The 26715-nt window shown below is 38.3% G+C and overlaps 1 protein-coding gene across 12 annotated transcripts in view; it reads right to left on the bottom strand.

The window, feature by feature from the left end:
- PTPRT (protein tyrosine phosphatase receptor type T) overlaps window positions 1-26715 on the bottom strand; it is a 1056651-nt gene that overhangs the window by 205168 nt on the left and 824768 nt on the right. The gene's annotated exons all lie outside the window — the stretch shown is intronic.

Genomic DNA, 26715 nt, shown 5'->3' with positions numbered 1-26715 from the left:
AAAAGGCAAGGGGCGCCTGGGTGGCTCAGTGGGTTAAGCCGCTGCCTTCGGCTCAGGTCATGATCTCAGGGTCCTGGGATCGAGTCCCGCATCGGGCTCTCTGCTCAGCAGGGAGCCTGCTTCCTTCTCTCTCTCTCTCTGCCTGCCTCTCAGTGTACTTGTAATTTCTCTCTGTCAAATAAATAAATAAAATCTTAAAAAAAAAAAAGAAAAGAAAAGAAAAGGCAAAATATGCAAGTGTGTGAGTCTCAAGAATCAAATGTGTGTCTTCCTACTGCTTACTCATAAGAAATCACTGCATCTTGAAGGCACTTGGGTTAGTCAGGTCTATGAGGGTTCCTGGACCCAGTTCTGTTGTGTGTGTGTGGTGGTGGAAGGGGGTTTTTCCCTTCCATCCCACCAAGTAATCCTCAGATACCAGCAGGGTATCTGAGAATTAAACTCAGGCTGACACTGTCTTCCTGGAGATGGCATCAGATTCCATAGGTTAAGGGTTCAGTTCTATAGGACTGTCCCATACCCCACCACTTTAGATGCCAGGTATGAGCCTCAGGCTGTTATCTGTGCTTTTGACCTCCCAGCTACATTTGGAGGTTCCAATTTCTAAAGCAGCTCACAGAACTCAAAGAAACATGTTAGTAGATCACTAGTTTATTGTAAAATGTTGTAACTCAGGAACAGCCAGCCAGATAGAAGAGATGCATAGGGTGAGGCATGTGGGGAGGGGTGCAGAGCCTCCATGCCTTTTCCAGAAGTGCTGCTCTCCCCAATCTCCCCCAAAGTTCTCTAAGCCCAGTCCTTATGGATTTGTATGGAGGCTCCACTGCATGGCCATTATTGACGAAGTCATCAGCTACTGGATGATTCAACCTCTAGCCCTTCACCTCTCCCCAGAGGTCCAATAGGCTGGGGGTGCGGTGAGACTGTGGGACTGTGGAACTAAATGTTCCAACCCTCTAATTAGGGGCTGATCCTCCCAGCAACCAGCTTCTTCCTTAGGTGGGGTCCAAAAGTCACCCTTGGCAATAGCAAAGACATAGCAAAAGACACCTTTAGGGCCCCTGACACTTAGAAAATTCCAAGGGTTCAGGAAGCTATGAGCCAGAAACCATGGACAAAGACCAATTACACATGAGAAATATACTTTTGGTCATCTAAATGACTAAAACTTTATTTCTAAGAAATCACAATATTACACCAGGGTTACGCAGAAGTATAAAACCCATGAACTTCAGCAGCTAAAAACAGTAAAGGTGTATTTCCCACTCAAACTAACAGGTCCAGGATAGGTGCATGACTGGGTCTGAAGTGGGATAATGGTGGTCGATAACTGTAATCACTGTAGTCACTCATAGACCAAGGCTGGTGCCTCTATTTAAATTCAATTTAGTTAACATACAGTATATTATTAGTTTTAGGGACAGAATTTAGTGATTCATCAGTTGCAGAAACACCCAGTGCTCATTACATCAAGTGTTCCTTAATGCCCATCATCCAATTACCCCTTCCCCACCCCATTTCCACTCCAGGAACCCTCAATTTGTTTCCTATAGTTAAAAGTCTCTTACGGTTTTTATCTTATTTTATTTCTCCTTTCCTTCCCCTCTGTTCATCTGTTGTATTTCTTAAATTCCGCATGAGTGAAATCATATGGTATTTGTCTTTCTCTGACTGATTTATTTCACTTAGCAGAATACCCCTTAGTTCCATCCACATCATTGCAAATGGCAAGATTTCATTCTTTTTGATGGCCAAGTAAAATTCCATTATATGTATTTATATGTGTGTGTGTGTCACATCTTCTTTATCCATTCATCTGTTGATGGATATCTGGACCCTTTCTATAGTTTGGCTACTATGGACATTGCTGCTATAAACATTGGGGTGCATGTACCCCTTTGAATCTGTATTTTTGTATCCTTTGGATAAATACCTAGTAGTGCAATTGCTGGGTTATAGGATAGTTCTATTTTTAACTTTTTGAGAAACCTCCATACTATTTTCCAGAGTAGTTGCTCCAGTTTTTATTCCCATCAAGAGTGTAAGAGGGCTCCCCTTTCTCTGCATGATCACCAACATCTGTTGTTTTCTGAATTGTTAATTTTAGCCATTCTGACTGGTGTGATATCTCATTGTGGTTTTGATTTATATTTCCCTGATGCTGGTGATATTGAGTATTTTTTATGAGTATTTGTATGTCTTCTTTGGAGAAATGTTTGTTCATGACTACCTCCATTTTAACACAAGGTTTCATGGTTCACTGAAGCAGAAGCAGAAGCAAAGAATGCTGGAGTTGGGCACTCACAAGCAAATGTTTTATATAAGAAGCTACACTTAATTGACTCTGTATCAAGAAGCTACACTTACTTGACTCAAGTCATATGGCCATGCCTAACTTAAGTGAGGTGGCGAAATGGAGTCCTCCATGTACCTAGAAGTAGAGAAGATATGGTAATGTCTACAGCAAAGTCTATTTTCTCTAGGCACACCTCTGAATGCTAGAAAATGTCACTTTAAGTATGACTCCCCAGTGGTCTTGATTCTATTCTTCACACCACAGAAAGTCTTCCCTTGCTTGTGTACAAAAGATGTCTGGATATCAAAAAAATGGTTCTCATGTCCATTAATGCTCTTCAACAATTCCTCAGATGATAAGAGTTCAAGTCCTTTGAACCAATATTGCTACTCATCCTGGAACATCCTGCAGTTTTATCCCTCTTACTGCGATGGAACTAGAATAGGAAGCAGCAGTTTACATGTGGTCTTGTCAACATATGATTACTTAGATTATCACTATTTTCTATTTTCCTTAGTTATACTGGGCTTCTATTAACACAGCCAATATGCCAATATCTCAATATCTCAGTTTTTCACTGATCACAATGAATGTGCCATCAACCTTCTCCCAACAAAAAAAAAAAAAAAAAAGAAAGAAAGAAAAGAAAGAGAGAAGGAAAGAAATCTGCCTGTTTCCACATATATAAATGTGGTTGTATTGCTCAAATGCAAGTACAGAGTCATATACTAATTTCCCCTATCGACTTCCATCTTCTTTGATCTGGTTGCTACAGCTTGTCATCATATTCTCCACCATATATAAGTTTTTGGACACATTTTTCTATAATTTTATCCAAATATTATTAATATAAGTGGTAAATCTTATTAATATAAATGGTAACCTGGAAAATGCCATTGATAAAGATTTGTGACATTTACTAGAATCTGCGTTCCAGGTTGGCATTCATTGCTTATCAGAATTTTTGGTTGGTTATCTAACTATTCATTTCCTCAACTGCTTATGCAGTTGGATTCTCCTGTTGTGTTTTCCCACCAGAAGAGTTTGAGAATAGGGTCAAACTCACTTCAGGTACTCAGACTCTGTCTACTGCATTTCCCCACTCTATCAGTCTAAGAACTCTCTCAAAGAAAGAAGGTTGAGTTGACATAAGTTGTTTCTTTAGGACAAGTGTTTCCCTTTCTTTCTTTCTTTTTTTAATGTTGAAAGTGCTTTTTTTAAAAAAATAAACAATTACCTTATTAAACAACTGGAAAATGTAGAAATATTAAAAGAATATCACACAGTATGATTCAAATTTATGAAGTATTCATTTAGGTGTTCATATGATATATCAAGTAAACTATATTTCAAAAAAATTTTTTTTTAAGGAGGATATCCAGAAGACAGAAAGAAGGAAAAATTATATAAAAAATATAAAAATAAGGTGTAAAGAGAGTTTGTATATTCGGTACTTTTCAATTTTTTTGAGTGAGGCTTGAATGGCTATGTATTTCCCCCTTAGGACCACCTTTGCTGTATCCCATAGGATTTGGACCAATGTGTCTTCATTATCATTGGTTTCCATAAATTGTTTAAGTTCTTCTTTGATTTCTTGGTTGAACCAAACATTTTTAAGCAGTCTTTAGCTTCCAAGTGTTTGAATTCCTTCCAAACTTTTGCTTGTGATTGAGTTCCAGTTTCAAAGTATTGTGGTCTGAGAATATGCAGGGAATGATCTCAATCTTTTGGAATTGGTTGAGACCTGATTTGTGACCCAGTATGTGGTCTATTCTGGAGAAAGTTCCACAAAAAGGAGAAATTCATCCTAATATCCCTGATGAATATGGATGCCAAGATTCTCAACAAGTTCTAGCTAATAGGATGCAACAGTATATTAAAAAGATTATCTACCATGACCAGGTGGGATTTATCCCTGGGATGAAAGGGTGGTTCAACATTCACAAATCAATCAGTGTGATAGAACAAATCAATAAGAGAAGAGAGAAGAACCATATGGTCCTCTCAATTGATACAGAAAAAGCACTTGACAAAATACAGCATCCTTTCCTGATTAAAACTCTTCCAAGTATAGGGACAGAGGGAACATTCCTCAACTTCATAAAATCCACCTATGAAAAACAGAGAATATCATTCTTAATGGGGAAAAGCTGAGAGCCTTCCCGCTGAGATCAGAACATGACAAGAATGACCACTCATGCCACTGTTGCTCAACATAATACTAGAAGTCCTAGCAACAGCTCTAAACAGCTCTATTTCTAAAAAGAAATAAAATGCATTCAACTTGGCAAAGAAGTTAAACTCTCCCTCTTTGCAGATGACATGATCCTTTATGTGGGAAACACAAAAGACTCCACCTCCACATTACTAGAACTCATACAGCACTTCACTAATGTGGCGAGATACGAAATCAATGCACAGAAATCAGTTGCTTTCTTATACACTAACAGTGAAACTGTAGAAAAAACAATTAGAGAATCGATTCCATTTACAAAAGCACCAAAAACATAAGATACCTTGGAATAATCCTAACCAAGAGGAAAAGGATCTATACCTGAGGAACTACAGAATGCTCATGAAAGAAACTGAAGATGACACAAAAAGATGGAAAAACATTCCATGCTCATGGGTCAGAAGAATAAACATTAAAATGTCTGTGTTGCCCAGAGCAACCTATACTTTCAATGCCATCCTGAACAAAATACCAGCGACATTTTTTCAAACTCCTGGAACAAGTAATCCTAAACTTTGTATGGAATCAGAAAAGACCCAAAATTGCTAAGGAAATGTTGAAGAAGAAAAACAGAGCTGGGGGTATCACGTTGCCTAATTGCAAGCTTTATTACCAAGCTGTGATCACCAAGACAGCATGGTACTGGCACAAAAACAGACACATAGACCAATGGAACAGAGTAGAGAGCCCAGATATAGACCCTCAATTCTATGGTCAAATAATTTTTAACAAAGCAGGAAAAAATATCCAGTGTAAAAAAGACAGTCCCTTCAACAAATGGTGCTGGGAAAATTGGATAGTTATGTAGAAGAATGAAACTTGACCATTCTCTTACACCATACACAAAGATAAACTCAAAATGGATGAAAGACCTCAATGTGAGACAGGAATCCATCAAAATCCTGAGGAAAACATAGGCAATAACCTCTTCAACATCACCCACAGCAACTTCTTTCAAGACATATCTCCAAAGGCAAAGGAAACAAAAGCAAAAATGAACTTCTGGGACTTCATCAAGATAAAAAGCTTCTGCTTTTCCTTCCTGCAAAGGAAATAGTCAATAAAACAAGAGACAACCCACGGAATGGGAGAAGATATTTGCAAATGACACTACAAAGGGCTGATATCCAAAATCTATAAAGAACTCCTCAAACTCAACACACACAAAACAGATAATCACATCAAAAAATGGGCAAAAGACATTAACAGACACTTCTCCAAAGAAGACAAACAAATGGCTAACAGACACATGAAAAAATGCTCATCATCATTAGCCATCAGGGAGATTCAAATCAAACCACACTGAGAAACTACCTTACACTAGTTAGAATGGCCAAAGTTAACAACACAGTAAACAACAAGTGTTGGAAAGGATGTGGACAAAGGGGAACCCTCTTACAATGTTGGTGGGAATGCAAATTGGTGTAGCCACTTTGGAAAACAGTGTGGAGATTCCTTAAGAAATTAAAAGTAGAGCTACTTTATGACTCAGCAACTGCACTACTAGGTATTTACTCCAAAGATACAGATGTAGTTAAAAAAGGGCCATCTGTACCCCAATGTTCATAGAGGCAATGACCACAGTCGCCAAACTGTGGAAAGAGCCAAGATGTCCTTCAACTGACAAATGGATAAAGAAGATATTGTCCATATATACAATGGAGTATTAAGCCTCCATCAGAGTGATGATGAATCTTGGAACACTGAAAAAAATAAATAAAATTCAAAATGTAAGTAAAAAAAATAATAAAATAATTTGTGAAGGAAATATACTGAACCATAAGAACTGTTGCATGGTTCATTTGAAGTGCAACATACATAGTATGTTAGTTAGTAGACAAGTAGTAGACAAGTCTACTAACCTTAACTACAGTTTGCCAAATTTTTCACAAAGCAATCACCCACCTATGACCAGTACCCCCGATGGAAATGCCAAACATTACCAGCACTTTAGAAGTACCTTCCTGCCCTCTCTAAGTCACTTTATCCCTGCAATGGTGAACACTAACCCGCCTTCTGTTTTAAGATTTTATTTACTTACGAGAGAGAGAGAGAGAGTTGTAGGGCGGGGTGGGGGCAAGCAGACTCCCTGTTGAGCATGGAGCCTGACATGGGGCTCGATCCCAAGACCCTGAGATCACAACCTGTGCCAAAACCAAGAGTCAAATGCCCAACTGACTGAGCCACCCAGGTGCCCCTATATTAACCTGCCTTCTGTAATAGTGTTCTCTCTCCCTCTCTCTCTTTTTCAGAAGATTTATTTTATTTAGAGAGAGAGAAAGAGAGAGAGAGGACATGTATAGTGGGGGAGGCAGAGGAAGAGGGAGAGAGAAACAAAAGCAGACTCCATGCTGCAGGGCTTGATCTCATGACGATGAGATGAGATCTGAGCCGAAACCAAGAGTCAGATGCTCAACTATGCCACCCTGGTGACCCAGGAATGTTCTCTTTAAAATGTGTTACATTAAAAGGAATCTGGGTAGCTGCAATGGTTTGTTCTACTGCCTTCTATCCCTCATTGGGTCATTTGTAAGAACTTTCTAATTCTGAGAATCATCTTCCCTTCCACAATTGCATTCATGACTGTGGGCCATTTCCAACACAACCTCCTCCACCCCATATCCATTAAAAGCTGTTTTCTATAATCTGGAGTGCATGTCTCACTATGCTTAACTCTCCCTGGCTCTCACAAACATGATGTTGACATGTCTGCTTTCTCCCAAGCTCCTGACACCTTTAATTCCATAGCCAATTTATCTTTGTTGGTTAGAATTAGATACAAAATAACAAAGTCCTAAGTCACTCTGTTGACCTTCTGCACGACTGAACTGTTAGCAATCAAGTCAGGAAGGTGCTAGATATGCTGCATCCCAACATATGGGAAGTCTGGCCAGTGCACATATACCCAAAGTCCCCAATCAGTTCAATAAACAGGAAATGATTATATAAAGCTTTCAGAAAAAGAGAAACATTTGGTATATTTTCTATCTCTATTATTACATCCTACTTCTACGTCTGTAATATATCCTGGGACAGTACAATAATTTCATTTCCCCATCCTAACTTCTCTCAAATCCCACTTCCCACTTGATATTTGTGTATCTGGACACAGATATGTACCATATTGGGGCAGAATATGATTCCCTAATTGTTTGATTCTGTTGAGACCTAGTCCTACTCAAGCTCTGCCAGTACTGGGCAACATTGAGCAAGTCACCACCACTTTCTATTGCTCGATTTTCCCATCAATGAAATAAGAGAGAAAAGGGTAGAGAAGGCCTATTTGCTACAGTGGGCAGAGTATTCTAAGTTTGCTTCAAGTTCACAAAATGTGAGGTCTGGTTTTAGCTACTGGCCGTCCTCCTGCTTCTTTCAGTACTCTGTTCTCTTGACACCACTCCATATCATCATATCCCTCCCTACAACACACAGCTTACTAAAAATAAGACAACACCCTGGGTGTGGGGAGGTACCTTTATCTACCTTATTTCCCAGAATGCCATATGTCTACACCTACTTACCGACTCATGGTCTCCATTTCAAGACTAGATCAAGTATCATCCAGCCAGCCAGCCCCAGCCATCCATCCAGCTAGCCTTCACTACCTAAGAAATTAAAGGGTATCTCTCTAACTCAGAGACTTGCAGCATAGTGTCCAAGGCATCAAATAGTTCTATAATTGCTACTTACTATCCAGATGGGCTTAGGTTAAGTTATACTACCACCCTGACCAAGAAGTCATAGATAACTGGGTAGTGCATATAATTTTTATTCTATTACCCCATTAGACTGCTCTAAGTAATAGGATGGGGAATTAGGCCTGACCCCAGTTTTCAAATAATTTCCCCAGTTACCATAACTCATGCCTTTGTCTTCTCTAAGATTGAGTCACCCTTGTAAATATGATGAAAGTTAGTCCTGACACCATAGTTTAGTTTGCTGAGTTGCTTTGGCTCCTCCTTTAATATTCCTCTAAGTCTTGGCTGGGGCTCCAACAGCCCACTTAACCCTTTATTCATCTGGTCAACCAAACATCATATATTTATTGATATGATCACTATTAATTATATTGATGATTACTGAAAGATAACTATATGCCAGGCATTGTGCTGGTATTACAGTATTACGGAATTATAGCATGGGCAAAACAGACATAGTCCATTTTCTCATGGAGCATGTACACATTATTTTCAAATGTTTGTGACAAACATTATGCAACTATTTTCACAAATAAGTATCTAATAACAAGTTGTAATAAACCTACTATGAGGAAGAAGTACTCAGTTCTCTGTATGTGTATCAAGATGACATGAGGTGTGGATGGGAAGGAAGATAATACATTGCCTTGAGCAAAGACCCCTTAACCTGTGACCTGGAAGATCAGTAGGAGGTAATTATAAGAAGTGTCAAAAACGGTGTGTCCTGGACTCAGGAACAGACATGCAAAGACCCCAAAGTGAGAAAATGCAAGTTGTAGTTGAAGGTGTAAAGAAGCTGGAAGATAACATCATAATGAAGAATTTGAAGAATGATATGAGATGAAGCTAGAGACAGAAGCCTTGTAGTCTTTTAGGCTGTAGAGTTTCCATCTATATGTTAAGAACAACAGGAAACAATCAAAGAGTTATGAACAGGAACAATAAAGTTTCCAGATTTACATTTTTTTAAAATGTAGACACTGTTATATAAAGAACAGACTTATGGTATAGGAAAAACGAGTCAGTAGGAAGAGGGTAGTGGTGTAGTCTAGCCTAGAGATGGTGATGGCCAAAAGAGTGGCTGCAGAGGCTGTTTCAACCTCCCCCACCCTAGGAAGGCATATTTTGGCTCTGCCTGACCTTAGAGACTTCCCACTACCTCACCCCACCCAATGCTTATGACTCTGTATCGGCTTCTGGTACAGACACCTACTGGGTCCTCAATCTAATTTCTCTGCACCCCAATTCTCTTTGACTCTCTTCTAAAAATCCACAAAGTATACAACCTTAGCATAATTAAAAACAGCAAATCCTCAAAACTTCATAATCTCTGTTAGTAAAAAACAAACAGACAAACAAATAAACAAAAACCACAACTGAATGAAATATTTCTAAGGTTTTCAGCACAAGGTTTTGTGGACAGCAAGGTCCATACAGGAAAGCAACTTGAAAGAGAAGAGATGTAAGCCAGAAGAGGGTGTAATATTGATCTGAAATAGGATGTATCAGCCTAGTGATGGGTATTAAGGAGGGCATGTATTGCATGGAGCACTGTGTGTTACACATAAACAATGAATAATGGAACACTACATCAAAAGCTAATGTACTGTATTGTGACTAACATAACATTATAAAAAAATAAAATGATCATTAGCAAGAATGAGTTCACATGTAGGAAAAATCTGAAAATGTGGAAAATGCTGGTAGATTAAGACAATGAATAGATAGAAAAGACTTGAAGGCATACAAATTCAAGGGGTAACCTTAAATAGATATCACTTATGGGAGAAAATAAGGTAAAGAGAAGGGAAAAGTGCCCTTGGGAGATTGGATGAGGAAAAGGAAAAGAAGCAGAAGGAATTTTAAGGTTTTATAAGTCAGAAGAGAACAACAGCAACAATAAGTCCAAGAATATGCAAATACCCATCCCCCAACAAAACTTAAACTTAGTTATCAACAAAACTTAGTTATCCATTAAAAATCAGGACTTCACTACTGTATCAGAATACTGTGTTTTTATTTTATTTTTTTTAATTTTTTCAATTTATTTATTTTCAGAAAAACAGTATTCATTATTTTTTCACCACACCCAGTGCTCCATGCAATCCGTGCCCTCTATAATACCCACCACCTGGTACCCCAACCTCCCACCCCGCCACTTCTAACCTCTCAGATTGTTTTTCAGAGTCCATAGTCTCTCATGATTCACCTCCCCTTCCAATTTACCCCCAACTCCCTTCTCCTCTCTAACACCCCTTGTTCTCCATGATATTTGTTATGCTCCACAAATAAGTGAAACCATATGATAATTGACTTTCTCTGCTTGACTTATTTCATTCAGCATAATCTCTTCCAGTCCCGTCCATGTTGCTACAAAAGTTAGGTATTCATCCTTTCTGATGGAGGCATAATACTCCATAGTGTATATGGACCACATCTTCCTTATCCATTCGTCCATTGAAGGGCATCTTGGTTCTTCCCATAGTTTGGCGATCGTGGCCATTGCTGCTATGAACACTGGGGTACAGATGGCCCTTCTTTTCATGACATCTGTATCCTTGGGGTAAATACCCAGGAGTGCAATTGCAGGGTCATAGGGAAGCTCTATTTTTAATTTCTTGAGGAATCTCCACACTGTTCTCCAAAGAGGCTGCACCAACTTGCATTCCCACCAACAGTGGAAGAGGGTTCCCCTTTCTCCACATCCTCTCCAACACATGTTGTTTCCTGTTTTGTTAATTTTGGCCATTCTAACTGGTGTAAGGTGATATCTCAATGTGGTTTTAATTTGAATCTCCCTGAGGGCTAATGATGATGAACATTTTTTCATGTGTCTGATAGCCATTTGTATGTCTTGATTGGAGAAGTGTCTGTTCATATCTTCTGCCCATTTTTTGATATGTTTGCCTGTTTCGTGTGTGTTGAGTTTGAACTAGAAATATTATAAGCCACCTTAAATCTACAATATGAATTAAAAAAAAAAGGAGCCAAATACAACTACTATATGAAGAAAATGGAGGGGTGTCTGGGTGGCTTAGTTGATTAAGTGTCTGCCTTCAGCTCAGGTCATGGTTTCAGGGTCCTGGGTTTGAGCCCTGCATTGGGCTTCCTGCTCAGCAGGGAGCCTGCTTCTCCCTCTCCTTCTACCTGCTGCTACCCCTGCTGTGCTCTCTCTATCAAATAAATAAATCTTAAAAAAAGAAAATAGAAAATAAAAATAAAAATATCCTAAGTGATGAAAATCCATCCCCTAAACAAAACAAAAACAACTGCACCCCAGAAGAAAATGATAAACAACACTCCAAATTGAATTAAATTTCCTCAAACAACTTTGAATTAGAAATGCAAAGATTAGAAAATGGAGTGTCTTTAAAAATTGGCACAAAAAGAGAGAGATGACTGAACTCAGGAAAATAAAAAGGCCAAAGCACTTCAAAAATGAAGTTTAAATAATAAGGTGTCCAAAGTAAAATTTTAACAAAGGGCACTGAAGAAAGGGAAAAACAACCAAAAGAAAGAAAATGAAATAAATAAAACAGTCAGGGTCAGTGAAAGGGTGACTTAAAGAGAAGACAAAGAGGATCCAATATATGTATACTTGAAATCCCTGAGAAGACAGAACAATTTGATAGGCAATGATTTAGAACAATAATTCAAGGAAAATTTCTGGAATTAAAAGATAACCTGTAAAAAAAAAAAAAAAAAAAAAGATAACCTGAGGGCGCCTGGGTGGCTCAGTTGGTTAAGCGACCGCCTTCAGCTCAGGTCATAATCCCAGAGTCCTGGGATCGCGTCCCGCATCAAGCTCCCTGTTCCATGGGAAGTCTGCTCCCTCTGACCTTCTCTCCTCTCATGTTCTCTCTCACTATCTTCTCTCAAATAAATAAAATCTTTAAAAAAATTAAAATTAAAATTAAAAAAAGCTTCACGTGATTAAATCAGGCCTACCTAGGAAATCTCCCTTAAAAAAAAAAAAAAAAAGGATAACCTGAGCCTACATATTGAAAGGACTCAAAGACCTGAAAGATCTATTCCAAGAACCTAATAAAACAATTCAACTTAAAAAAAGAAAAAAGTCCTCAAGGACTCCAGGCAAAGAAATCAAATAATTCACAAGGGCAAGAGATGTCATGAGATATCTCCAAAGCAACATACAAGGCCAGGAAATATGGGGCAGCATTTTCAAGAAACTCAGAGAAATTATGAACTAAGGATTTTATAACTATCCAGGCATGTTTTGAATTTTAAAGCTATAGAAAAAATAACTTTCAACATTCAATAACTCAATGAATACCAATGAATACTCATGAGTCTTTCTTGAGGTATTTATCAGAGGATGAGTGTCACTCAACAAAGATTTGACTGAAGAAATTTCAGCAAAAGGAGTGATATATATTTAACTATAAATCTAAGACTAAAACAAGGTCCCTTCCTAGATACAATACAGAAATGTTATATTTTCTGACAATGTAGAAGTAATGCAAGAAAAAGTGAAAAAGAGAAAAAACAGAGAAAGAGGAGAGTAGGATAAACTCATTGATTGTTCTACAGGAACTAGGTGAAAGTCAATGGATCTATCAAAAACTTACAAGCCAGTGATGTCTGCAAGATAGCAGAATAAGAATTTCCACTACTCATCCTCCTACAGAAATATAATTTTGACAACTACACATGGAGAAGAGTACCTCTGGAGTACCTTCATGAGAGCTCAGAAGTCCAGCAGAGGGGTCCCAGTACCCTACCAGAGCAGAAAGTCTGAGAACAAATGCAATGAAGAGGGTAAGAGGAGCAGTTTCACTTTATTCACATCACCTGCCCTCCAGAGTGGCACAGCCCAATGCCAAGAGAGACCCCATCAGCCCATGATTTCTCTCCTGGGGCTATATGAAAGCACAGTGAATGCCTGGCTTCCTCAGTTGGCAAGATGCTTCCCAAGAGGCCCACTCTTTTCTTGTACCAACCAGAACACTAAAGGGATAAGCATGGCTAAATAATCTGAGGGACATTAGGAGTAGGGAAAAGAAAAATGTGGTATATATAGGAGTATGGACTATTATTGAGCCTTAAAAAAGACAGACATCCTGCCATTTGCAACAACATGGATGAACCTGAAGGACATTATGAAAAGTGAAATAAGCCAGACAGAGGAAAACAAATACTGTGTGATCTCACTTACATGTGGAATTTAAAAAAAAAAAACAAAAACAAAAAAAAACAATTGAAGTCGTAAAAGCAGAAGGAGGAATGGTGTGTGTAAGGGGCTGGAGAGCAGGGAAGATGCTGGTCCAAGAGTTATGTAGGATTCCTAAGTTTTGGAGATCTGTATCATACTGTATTTTATACTTAAAACTTGCTTAGAGAGTAGATCTTAAATGTTCTCACCACGCACAATGTGAGGTGATGTGTATGTTAGTCAGCTCGACTGTGGTAATCATTTCACAATGTACATGTATCTCAAAATATCACACTGTACATCTTAAATGTATACCACTTTTATTTGTTGATTATACCTTAATAATTCTGGGAAGAAATGTTGACAAACCAGACAGTAAAGGTTAGCTATAAAAAGAGGACTGAAGGATTACAATGATAACTATCAGAAAAGAAGTACAAATCTTTCTGAATATCAAGACATTTTAGCACAAAAGAGTAAGGAAAACACATATAAATAACGGTATAAAGAATGGATGATAGAGTTGAGACCAAACATGTCAGCCATGTCAACAAATGTGAATGGTTTTAACTCACATAATTAAAATGAAAGGGATTTCAAACTGTTTCATAAAGCAAGACCCAAGTGTCTGCTATATATAAAGATCACACCTATAACAGTGATTCAGAAAAGCAACAATAAAGGAAAGGGAGAAAATATACAAATGAAAAAAAAAAACTAGCAATAAGAGCAATCCTGATATCAGACAGATGAGAATACAATTTAAAAAGCATTAAATATAAGAAAGGACACTTTCAATGCTTAAACCCACAATTAATGAGAAAAACAACAGGTATGAGCATCTTTGCACCAAAACCACAATAATCACCTTCATGAAGTAGAAACTCTAAGAGATGCAAGAATAATAGGCTATTGTCAGCATAAGACAGATCAAGTGGGAAAAAAGGCGCATACACAGAAATGCTAAAATGAGCAAACCTACTGGATGTGTATCAAACCCTACAGCCTGATAATAGAAAACTTCTCCTTATGGTTTTATGAAACATTCAGAAAAATTGACCATATATTAGCTAATTAAGAAAGTACCACTGTGTTCCATAAAATAGAATTATTATCAATATTTTATGATTACAATGTAATAAAATTAAAAATTATTAAGAATATTAAAAATCCAAACAGGTCCTTCCACCTCAAAAGCTCCAAGATAATTTCTTTTGACTTACTCCTGGGTGAACAGGGCATTAAAATACAAGGAAAATTCTACATGTCAGAATCTATGAAAAACATTCATAGCAGACATAAATTGAAAGAATGAAAAAAATTAACTAAGTTTCCAGCACACAAATCTAGGAAAGGAACCAAAAAAAAAAAAATGCACCAAAAAGAAAACAAAAGGGAATAGGAAAGGCAAAAGAAGAAATTATTTAAGAGAAAAATTGTAGAACAAAGGGAAAGAGAGAGGGAGCACCATTATACAACTCAGAAATGACAAAGGGGAAATAACCACTGAAAAAGACGAAATTTGTAAAAATGTGACTGTTCTTCAGATGTCTGGAAATAATTTTGAGAAGCTAAATGAAATTGATAAATGCCTAGGAAAAATGGGTCATATTAGGAATAAAAACTTATACTACAGTCCACAGAAGAAAAAAAGAAATATGTCAGGGACTAGTCCATAAAAAACACACTGCTCCCAGATGTCTTCACTGGGGACTGCGACCAGACCATTAAAGAGAAGATGGTACTAACATATATTGTTCTACAACATGGAGAATGAAGGAGAACTTGCTCATTTCTTTATGAAACCAGCATAACATTGACACATAAACTTGGTAAAGACAATAACAAAGAAGGGGAAATTATAGACCAATTTTATTTTTGAATGTGTGAGACTCTTAAAGTGTTAGTGAACAGAATTCAACAGTGCATTGAGAAAAATAAAATGCCATGGACAAGTGGAATGTATTCTAGAAGTGGAAGGTCGGTTCACTGTGAAGAAACCCATTCATATAATATATATACCATATTAATAGTTCAAAGAAGAAAATCATGATCTCTAATGTAGAAAAAGCATTCGATGCAATTCAACATTTATTTCTAATTTAAAAACATACTCGGGGCACCTGGGTGGCTCAGTGGGTTAAGACTCTGCCTTCGGCTCAGGTCATGATCCCAGGGTCCTGGGATCGAGCCCCGCATCGGGCTCTCTACTTGGCAGGGAGCCTGCTTCCTCCTCTCTCTCTCTCTGCCTACCTCTCTGCCTACTTGTGATCTCTCTGTCAAATAAATAAATAAAACCTTAAAAAAAAAACATACTCAAGAAAATAGGAATTGCTGAAGACTTTCATAATATGATGAAAAAAAAATCTTAGTCCTAAAATCAGCATCCTACTTAATGGGGATTTTGTGAAGGCATTCCCACTAAGATCAAGATCAAGAGTAGAATGTTCTCTATCTCCATTACTCCTTTACATCATACAGGAAGTATTAGCCAGTACAACTGGATAAAAGAAATCAATCAGAAGCATACACACAGAAAAACAAACTTTTAAAAAAAGATTTATGTATTTATTTTTGAGAAAAGAGAGTGTGCCTGTGTTGGGGGGTGGTGTGCAGAGGGAGAAAAATCGACTCCCTGCTGAGCAAAGAGCCCAAGGAGGCAGGGTGAGATCTCTCCAACCTGAGATCATGACCTGAGCCAAAATTAAGAGACCCATGCTTAACTGACTGAGCCACCCATGTGTCCCTTGAAAATAAACTTCAAAACTTCTGTTTGTAAATGACACGATAGTATAGAGAACATTTATGTGAACTGTATCCATATATAAAACAGATAATCAATTAGAGGATATCATGCCAGCAAATCCTATTTACAATGACGAAGATTAAACCGTTGGTAATAAACTTAGCAAGAAGTACAAAAACCTACATATGAAGAAAGTTTTATACCACCCACGAAAAACAAGCAGACTCAAATAAACAGACTCGAATAAATCTGTTCTCAGTTAGAACAATTTAACATCTTTAAAGATGTCATTTCACCCTAATTAATGTATAAATGGAAGGTAATCCCAGTAAAATTACTAATTGGATTTTTATGGAAGTGGAGAAGTGACACTAAGACTTACATGAAAAAATGAACATGCAAGAAAAAGCAGAAAATCAGTGAAAGAGAAAAATCTGGGCAGGAAGACTGGCTCTATTACATATTAAAACATAAAAATCTCTGTAATTTTAACTATGTCATACTAGTGTATAAATAGGCAAACACGCCAGTGGAACAGAATGCAAAGTCCAGATAAAGACCTAAGAACACATGAAAATTTAAAACACAAGACAAGGGGCATCTCAAATATTGGGGCAAAAATTGACTTATAAATAAATGATACTAGGACAACTAAATAGGTATTTGGAAAAAAAGATAAAATTAAATCTATACTTCACACCATATGCAAAAATAAACACCAAACATCAGAAAGCTAAAATGTAAAGAAATGAAAGTATACAAGCATTAGAAGCAAATGTGTGAATTTCTTTATAAACCTGGTGTAAGAAAAGGTTTGTCACTATGACTCAAAGTTTGGATTCAATAAAAAAAAAACAAATTGATGTATTTGACTACGTATTTTTGGGTGTGTGTGTGGCAAAAACACTTATAAGCAGAGTCAAAAGATAAATAACTGGGAAAAACTGTACATATATCACAGATAAAGAATTAATATCCCTTATACATAAATAGCCCTTAGAAATTGAGGGTGGGGGAGTAAAAAGCCTGATAGAAAACCAGGCAAAAGACATAAGGAGAAATTGGAAGGGGAGGTGAACCATGAGAGACTATGGACTCTGAAAAACAATCTGAGGGGTTTGAAGTGGTGGGGGGGTGGGAGGTTGGGGTACCAGGTGGTGGGTAATAGAGAGGGCATGGATTGCATGGAGCACTGGGTGTGGTGCAAAAACAATGAATACTGTTAAGCTGAAAATTAAAAAAAAAAAAAAGACATAAGGAGAAGGAGTGCTTGGTTGGCTCCATCCACAGAGCACGCAATCTTTATCTCAGGGTCATGGTTTCAAGCCCTGTGATGGGGGCACGGTTCGCTTTTAAAAAATGAGGTACGAGGATGGAATTAAGAAACTAAAATGTCTCCTAAATATATGAAAATATATTTAAAAATATATGTTAACCTCACTTATAATAAGAGAAAGGAAATTAAAACTATATTGAGATAATTTTTTTTCTTTTAAAATTGAGGTATAATTGACATACAATATTATATTAGTTCCAGGTATATGACATAGTGATTCAACATTTGTTTATATTATGAAATGAATACCACAGGAAGTCTAGTTACCATCTGTCACCATACTAAGTGGACACAATATTACTGACTATATTCCCCATCTATATATTACCCTATGACCTATTTATTTTATAACTGGAGGTTGGTATCCTTGATCCCCTTCAAACATTTTGCTCTCCCCCAAACCCCTTCCTTCTGGGAACCACCAATCTGTTCTCTGTATCTATGAGTCTGGGTTTTGTTTTGTCTGTTTGCTTTGTTTTCTAGATTCCACATGTAAAGTGAAGTCATAGGTTTGTCTTTCTCTGACTTATTTCACTTAATATAATATCCTCAAGATCTATCCATGTTGTCACAAAGAGCAAGATTTCATTCTTTTTTTAAGATTGAGAAGTGTTCCATTGTGTGTGTGTGTGTGTGTGTGTGTGTGTATACACATTACACTAAATATATACACACCACATCTTCTTTATCTAGTCACCCATTGTGGACACCTAGGTTGTTTTCGTCAAATATATATGCACTCCTACATTTGTTGAAACATTATTTATAACAGCCAAGATAAAGTTTCTTATGTATAACTTTCAACACACACTTCCAACAATATAGAAATATATATTCACACATTCATTTATTACAATGTTTGCAATAGAAAAATACTGGGTGTTCCCAGCCCCATATTGATGAGTTCCTCATCAATATGTCCATACATGAGAGTAACTGAATAAACTAATATATATCTATACCATGAAATACTACGTAACTCTAAAAAAGAATGAGGAAGACCTCTATGAACTAATATAAAATGATTTCCAGGCATCCATGGTATGTCGCCTTTTCTATAAGAAGGGGAAATAAAATCTATATGAATTTCTTAAGTTTTTCCCAACAGTTTACAAGAAACTAATGACATTGGTTTCCCACAGGGGAGATGGGAATGGGATGAAAAGAAATGGTATGTACCTTTCTGGAGATACTTCTTTTATATGGCTTACAACTTTGAAATCATGTTGTAATATTTTACATATTTTTTTTAAAGCAGTAAGAATGGGTAAAGGGAACCCAAAGTGAATAACAAAGATAACCCAAATAACATACTGAATTATTTCATCCTCGGGCCCTTAACATTGCTGTTCCTTCTGCCTGGAATACCTTGCAATCTTCATGTCCTCATCTTTTGACTTCTGTTACCTGTCACTTCTTCAAGATGCCAGCCCTGATAGTTCCACTCAATTGTCACATCATGAGACTCTTCTATTCTCACCCATCAATCTACGAAATGATTTGTGGATTTACTATTTGTCAGCTTTCTATGCTCCCCACCAGGTGGAAAGACCATGGAGGCAAGAGACTTGCTCATTCTTGTCACTGATAGCACAGTATCTGGCACATATTAAACATGCCATGAAAAATGGGTGGTGTTAGACATTCAAATTCTAGTTTTGTTTTTCATCTGTTGAGTGACCTTGAGTAAAACTCCTGGGCAAATTCCTTGGGTAAATTCCTTAATCTTCCTGGGTCACAGAATGGTAGCAGAATCCAATGCACATCTCACTGGGTTGAACAAAACTTTGAATGCACAAGTGCCTGAGAGATGCAAAGAAGTATATGCACATGACTTTTTTTTTTTAAGATTTTATTTATTATTTGAGAGAGAGAGAGAGAGATAGACAGTGAGAGAGGGAACACAAGCAGGGGGAGTGGGAGAGGGAGTAGCAGGCTTCCCACTGAACAAGGAGCCAGATGCAGGGCTAGAACCCAAGACCCTGGGACCATCACCTGAGCTGAAGGCAGACACTTAATGACCGAGCCACCCAGGTGCCCCAACATGACTTTATTATTGAAATAAGTTTTTTGTTTTTTTTTAATGCTGGGATTATTGACAAGATATTTTCCCCTATCTGCAAGAGAATCCATTCTAAACTTTTTAGCAGGGCATGCATAATCCTCCAATCCCCCATTATCTGCTCCCTGTCTCCCTCTGGACTTCCATCAATTATCTCAAAACCAATCCTGACAAATCTCCCCAAATCATGGAACAATACAATTTGAGTTTCTGCTCAGGTGCTTCCTTTTCAGGACACAGTCAGTCCTCTGACCTATTGTCTGCATGAGAAATATTCACTAATCTTACATACTCTCCTGAAATACCACTTCTTCCATGAAACTTTTCCTCAACATCTTCTCATTGCCTCCATTTCCAGGTTACCAATTGTACACTGGGTACTCCACCAATGAGATGCCTGATATGGTTTATTGTACATGTTTGTTTTTAGGACTGTCTTTTCCACTGTATTGTGGGTTCTCTGAGGGCAGTGACTGTAGATTATTTACCTGTGTATACCCTCATTGACTCAGAGCAAGCCTTTAATAAATGATTGTTGGATTTTTATCATCATCATCATCAGAGAGACAGGTGTAGCCCTTTCACCAGAGACTAGGGACTCCCAGGTCTAAACCAACCTAAGCCAGGGCTGTCCTTCATGCTTTCCTGCATAGCTCTTATCTGACCTTAATGATCACTGCTCTCAGTGAGAGATCCTTTGAGCTGTAATTACTAATTGATGTTTGTAAAGTCTTTGAAATTCTCAGATGACAGATGTAATCAAAGGCCAATTTATTATGATAATTGTTATTAGTACAGCTCCTCATTATTTGTTGATGTTAACGGCAGGGCCAGCAGGTGTTTCAAGATTGAGCAGGGGATTGAGGCTGGCCATACATGGGAGGAGAAAGAGATAAATGTGGATGTGTGGGGAATTTGAGGTCTTTTAGGGACCCCTGCTGGTTTCAGTCTAGCCAGATTCTATTTTGTGGGGCTATGAGTCAGCATGAAGCAAGGCACTAAATGTACAAGGCTGCCTAATGGCATTTTTACAAGCAAAGGTTCAAACCCAGCTCTGTCTCCTGCTTCTGGAATTTGCTTTGGCACATTCTGAGTCTTGGCTTGCTCATCTGTTAAATGAAGATACATACAGTATCAATTTACACTTGCTGTGTAATTGTGCAATTTACACTTGCTTGAGGCACGTACAAATGGATGTGGGAAGACCAATTAGGAGGCAGGTTTCCTAGGCAAGAGATGATGATATTTAGGACTAAGATGGTGACAGTGGAAATAAGAAGAGTATATGGACTGAAGAAAATTTCAGAGTGCAGAACCAGCAGGATTTGGTGACAACAGATATAGAAAGTGAGGTGTCTTGGACAACCTAGACTTCTAAAATAAGAAAGACCCAAGGACCTTTACAGAGCTGAGGAATGAACAATTCAGCTTTTTTTTTTTTTTAAGATTTTATTTATTTATTCGACAGTGAGAAATTACAAGTACACTGAGAGGCAGGCATAGAGAGAGAGAAGGAAGCAGGCTCCCTGCTGAGCAGAGAGCCCGATGCGGGACTCGATCCCAGGACCCTGAGATCATGACCTGAGCCGAAGGCAGGGGCTTAACCCACTGAGCCACCCAGGTGCCCCAACAATTCAGCTTTTAAGAACTTCCCTATGACCCTGCAATTGCACTCCTGGGTATTTACCCCAAAGATACAGATGTCGTGAAAAGAAAGGCCATCTGTACCCCAATGTTTATAGCAGCAATGGCCACGGTCACCAAACTATGGAAAGAACCAAGATGCCCTTCAACGGACAAATGGATAAGGAAGATGTGGTCCATATACACTATGGAGTATTATGCCTCCATCAGAAAGGATGAATACCCAACTTTTGTAGCAACATGGATGGGACTGGAAGAGATTATGCTGAGTGAAATAAGTCAAGCAGAGAGAGTCAATTATCATATGGTTTCACTTATTTGTGGAGCATAACAAATAGCATGGTGGACATGGGGAGTTAGGAGAAGGGAGTTGGGGGAAATTGGAAGGGGGGGTGAACCATGAGAGACTATGGACTCTGAAAAACAATCTGAGGGGTTTTAAGTGGTGGGGGGGTGGGAGGTTGGAGGAACCAGGTGGTGGGTATTAGAGAGGGCACGGATTGCATGGGGCACTGGGTGTGGTACAAAACAATGAATACTGTTATGCTGAAAATAAATAAATTGAAAAAATTAAAAAAAAAAAAGAAGTTGTTGTGTACTACTTCTGTCAGTCTCTTATCGCTTTGGTTTATGTGAATTTCATCAGCTCTGTAGCCTGACCAACTGAATTAATGGGTTTGCAAACTTGGGGGCCATGATATAAAAGTTGGAATATGACCAACATTCAGTTTCCAGAAGGGCTTACAGAAGTGCCCATTTGTTTCTCTGTAAGTAAATTCCCAAGTTGCCTTTGAAGTCTCATACTTCTATTCTCCCTGATGCGTCAACTGTGCCAACTGGAGTCTCTGCACATTTTGGACCTCACTGATTTTGTTTCTCTTCCCTGAATTACACCCGCCCCCAAACCCTGTTCACAGTCTATTTAAATCTGATTTTAAAAGTCTGTGTACCCACTGGTTTTTACAAATATTTTATTAATTTACTTAAGAGAAAGATTGAGAGTTAGAAGTAAAGAGAGAGAGAGAATCTGAAGCAGATTCTGCACTGAGCACAAAGCCTGACAAGAGGCTCAATCCCACAATTGTTGAGATCATGACCTGAGCTGAAACCAAGAGGTTGTCACGTAACTGAGTCACCCAGGTGCCCCTGTGCACCCAGTGATTTTGCTTGTTCTGTTCCTTAGCATACTTCCACACTCTACCTCATATACTCACCCATGATATTCTGAAAATTATAGCTAAAATTGTTTATTGCATACCAAGCACCATGATAGGCATCTTTTTTTTTTAAATTTTATTTATTTATTTGACAGAGAGAGATCACAAGTAGGCAGAGAGGCAGGCAGAGAGAATGAGAGGAGGAAGCAGGCTCCCTGCTGAGCAGAGAGCCCAATGCGGGACTTGTTCCCAGGACCCTGAGATCATGACCTGAGCCGAAGGCAGAGGCTTAACCCACTGAGCCACCCAGGCGCCCCCATGATAGGCATCTTTAATGCATCTTATTTAATATTTATGTATCTTTTTTATAAAGTTGATTCTATGGGCATCAAAATTTTCCAAATGAGAATGTGATTAAGAAAGTCTAAATCACTTTCCTAAGGTCACATGGATGGCCAGTGCCAATCTGTGCAAAAGACCCCATATTAGGCATATTCATTAATATGCTTACAGAAAAGAAACTTTGATATCCACTAATCTTATTTAATGGAATCAATTAATGGAATGATATTATATAGCATAAGAAACAGTAAGTGTAAATTGAGCCATTAAATTCCAGTTTAAGTTTAAGGCAAGATGGCAGAGGAATTTAGGACACCTAAATATCTTTGGGTCCCAGGAATTCAGCAAGTTATCAAACCATTCTGAACACCTACGAACAATAGAAGATCGAAGAAAAGAAGAGTAGCAATTCTAGGAACAGAAAACTGACCACTTTCTGGAAGGTAGGATGTGCAAAGAATGAATCCGAGATGATACATGGGAAAAGAGACCCCGGGGGTGGGGGGGAGTGGGCAGCTCCCAGCAAGTGGTAGAGCAGCAGAGCACAAAATCAGAACTTCTAGATGTCTGCTCCACTGAGGGATGTCACTCCAGAAGCTAAGAAGGGGAGAGGGGGTGTGGAGCCCTTGGGGGACAGTGTGGTCTCAGGACCCATGGGGTCACAGAAAGGCCAGGGGTGTCTGAGTGTGGCAGAGCTCCAAGGTATCAGAGCACGGAAACCAGCTGCAGAGACAGAGCAAAGGCATACACTCTCAGCTCAGGATTACCTTAAACTGTGATCCAAGGCACAGTGGGCCACTGCTCTTCAAGCAGGGACCCAACAAGCGGGAGATCCAGGGAGACTTACCTTTCTCCCCTGGGAGGAGCTGTGTGGCAGGAATCTGCTGGGTTTGGAGACTCGAAATGGGGCTGTGCACCTGAGAGAAAAATGCTTGGTCACAGGCCACGTGAGCTCAGAGCACAGCTGGAGACCAGGAAGACAGGAGTGACTGTGCACTGTTCTCCAAGGGCGCACTGAGGAGTGGGACCCTGAGCTCTCAGTTCCTCTGGGCCAGAGATTGGGAGGCCACCATTTTCATTCCTGTCCTCCAAAGCTCTATGGAAAGCATTCAGGAAACAAAAGCTCTGAGAGTGGACCCGAGCAGATTACTTAACTTGGCCTCTGGCAAGGGTGGTGCAGTTCTGTCTCTGGCAAAAACATTTAAGAATCACGGGCAAGAAGTCCCTCCCACAGAAGATCAACAAGAACATCCAGCCAAGACCGAGTTCACTGATCAATGAGAACTGCAAACTCCAGAGATAGGGGAATGCAACACATAGAATTCATGGCTTTTTCCCCCATCAGTCTTTAGCCTTTCAAAGTTAAATTTTTTAAATTTTATTTTTTTCTAATTCTATTTTTTTAAAGTTATATGTATCTTTTTTTTAATTTTTATTTTTTATAAAACATATATTTGTATCCCCAGGGGTACAGGTCTGTGAATCACCAGGTTTACACACTTCACCACACTCACCAAAGCACATACCCTCCCCAATGTCCATAATCCCACCCCCTTCTCCCAACCCCCCTCCGCCCAGCAACCCTCAGTTTGTTTTGTGAGATTAAGAGTCACTTATGGTTTGTCTCCCTCCCAATCCCATCTTGTTTCATTTATTCTTCTCATACCCACTTAAGCCCCCATGTTGCATCACCTCTTTCCTATTTTAACCTCTCAAAACTATTTTATCTTATCAATACCTATTTAAAAAATCTGTTTAAATTTTCATTGTTATTGTTATAGTCATATTCTATCCATTCATTGTTTAACCTTATTTTTTGTATACATATAGGTTTTTCTTTCTTTAAAATTTTGGGATACAGTTTCTTCTAACAGATCAAAATATACCCTAAATCTAGTGCATGGCTTTGTTCTAGTTTCCAGCCTGATCACATTCTTTCCTTTTTTTTTTTTTTCCATTTGTTCGACCAACTTCTTATCAATTCCTTTTTAAGAACCTTTTTAAATTTTCATCTTTACAGTCATAATCCACTCCTTCATCATGCTTACCTTTATTTTTGTGTATATATACAAGTTTTTCTTTCTTTAAAATTCAGGAGCCAGTTTCTTCTAACAGACCAAAATACACCCCAAGTGTGTGGCTCTGTTCTATTCACCAGTCTGAGATATAAAAATATATATGTATATATTTTTCTCCTCTCTTCTCCCCCCAGTTTTGGGTCTCTTCCAATTTGGTTGGTGTATATTTTTCTGGGATTGTTGCTACCCTTTTAGTATTTTATTCTCTCATTTATTTATTCTTATCTGGATAAAATGACAAGGCAGAAAAACTCACCTCAAAACAACAACAACAACAATAAGAAGCAGTCCTGATGGCTAAGGACCTAATCAATATGGACATTAGTAAGATGTCAGAACTAGAGTTCAGGATGATGATTACCAAGGTGTTGGCTGGGCTCAAAAGAAACTAAAAGATACTAGGGAATCCATTCCAGAGAAATAAAATACCTTTCTGGAGAAATAAAAGAACTAAAATCTAACCAAGTTGAAATTTTAAAAAAGCTATTAATGAGATGCATTTAATGAGATGCATTACTGCTAGGATAAATGAGGCAGAAGAGAGTATTCATGATATAGAAGACCAAATGATGGAGAATAAAGAAGCACAGAAAAAGAGATAAACAAATACTAGAACATGAGGGGAGAATTTGAGAGATAAGTGATAGCTAAGACAAAACAACATTAGAATAACTGGGATTGGGCACCTGGGTGGCTCAGTGGGTTAAGCCGCTGCCTTCAGGTCATGATCTCAGGGTCCTGGGATCGAGTCCCACATCGGGCTCTCTGCTCAGCAGGGAGCCTGCTTCCTCCTCTCTCTCTCTGCCTGCCTCTCTGCCTACTTGTGATCTCTCTCTGTCAAATAAATAAATAAATAAAATCTTTTAAAAAAAAAAAAAAAGGCCTGATTCTTTCTTTAAAAAAAAAAAAAAAGAATAACTGGGATCTCAGAAGAAGAAAAAAGGGGGGGCAGAAGGTATATTGGAGCAAATTATAGCAGAGAAATTTCCCTAATTTGGTGAAGAAAACAAGCATAAAAATCCAGGAGGCACAGAGAACAACCCACCCCCCTAAAATCAATAAAAATAGGTCAAAACCCTGTCATCTAATAGTAAAACCTACAAGTCTCAGTGACGAAGAGAAAATCCTGAAAGAAGATCAGGAGAAGAGGTCTGTAACATACAGTGTTTGAAATATTAGATTGGCAGCAGACCTATCCATAGAGACCTGGAAGGCCAGAAAGGACTGGCATGATATACTCCAAGCACTAAACAAGAAAAATATGCAGCCAAAAATACTATATCCAGCTAGGCTGTCATTGAAAACAGGAGAGATAAAAAGCCTCCAGGACAAACAAAAACTAAAAGAATTTGCAAACACCAAACCAACCCTACAGGAAATATTGCAAGGGGTTCTCTAAACAAAGAGAGAGCCTAAAAGTAACAGACCAGAAAGTAACAGAGACAATATATAGTAACAGTCACCTTGCAGGCAATACAACAGCACGGAATTCATATCTTCCAATAGTTACCCTGAATGTAAATGGGCTAAATGCCCCAATCAAAAGGCACAGGGTATCAGAATGGATTAAAAAAAAAAAAAGGACCCATCAATGTGCTGTCTGCAAGAAACTCATTTTAGACCCAAAGACACCTCCAGATCTAAAGAGAGGGGGTGGAAAACAACTTACCATGTTAATGGATACCAAAAGAAAGCTGGGGTTGCAATCCTTGTATCAGATATATAAGATTTTAAGCCAAAGACTGTAATAAGACTGTAATAATAAGGACACTATATCATACTTAAAGGGTTTGTCTAACAAGATCTAACAATTTTAAATATCTATGCCCCTAAAGTGAGAGCAGCCAATTATATAAACCAATTAATAACAAAATCAAAGAAACACATCGACAATAATACAGTAATAGTAGGAGACTTTAACTCCCCTCCCCTCACTGAAATGGACAGATC

Source organism: Mustela putorius, unplaced genomic scaffold (genome assembly GCF_011764305.1).
Source record: "Mustela putorius furo isolate JIRA1106 unplaced genomic scaffold, ASM1176430v1.1 tig00000592_pilon_pilon_pilon, whole genome shotgun sequence".
NCBI classification, from domain to species: Eukaryota; Metazoa; Chordata; class Mammalia; order Carnivora; family Mustelidae; genus Mustela; species Mustela putorius.
This window is presented reverse-complemented; position numbering and strand designations above follow the sequence as displayed.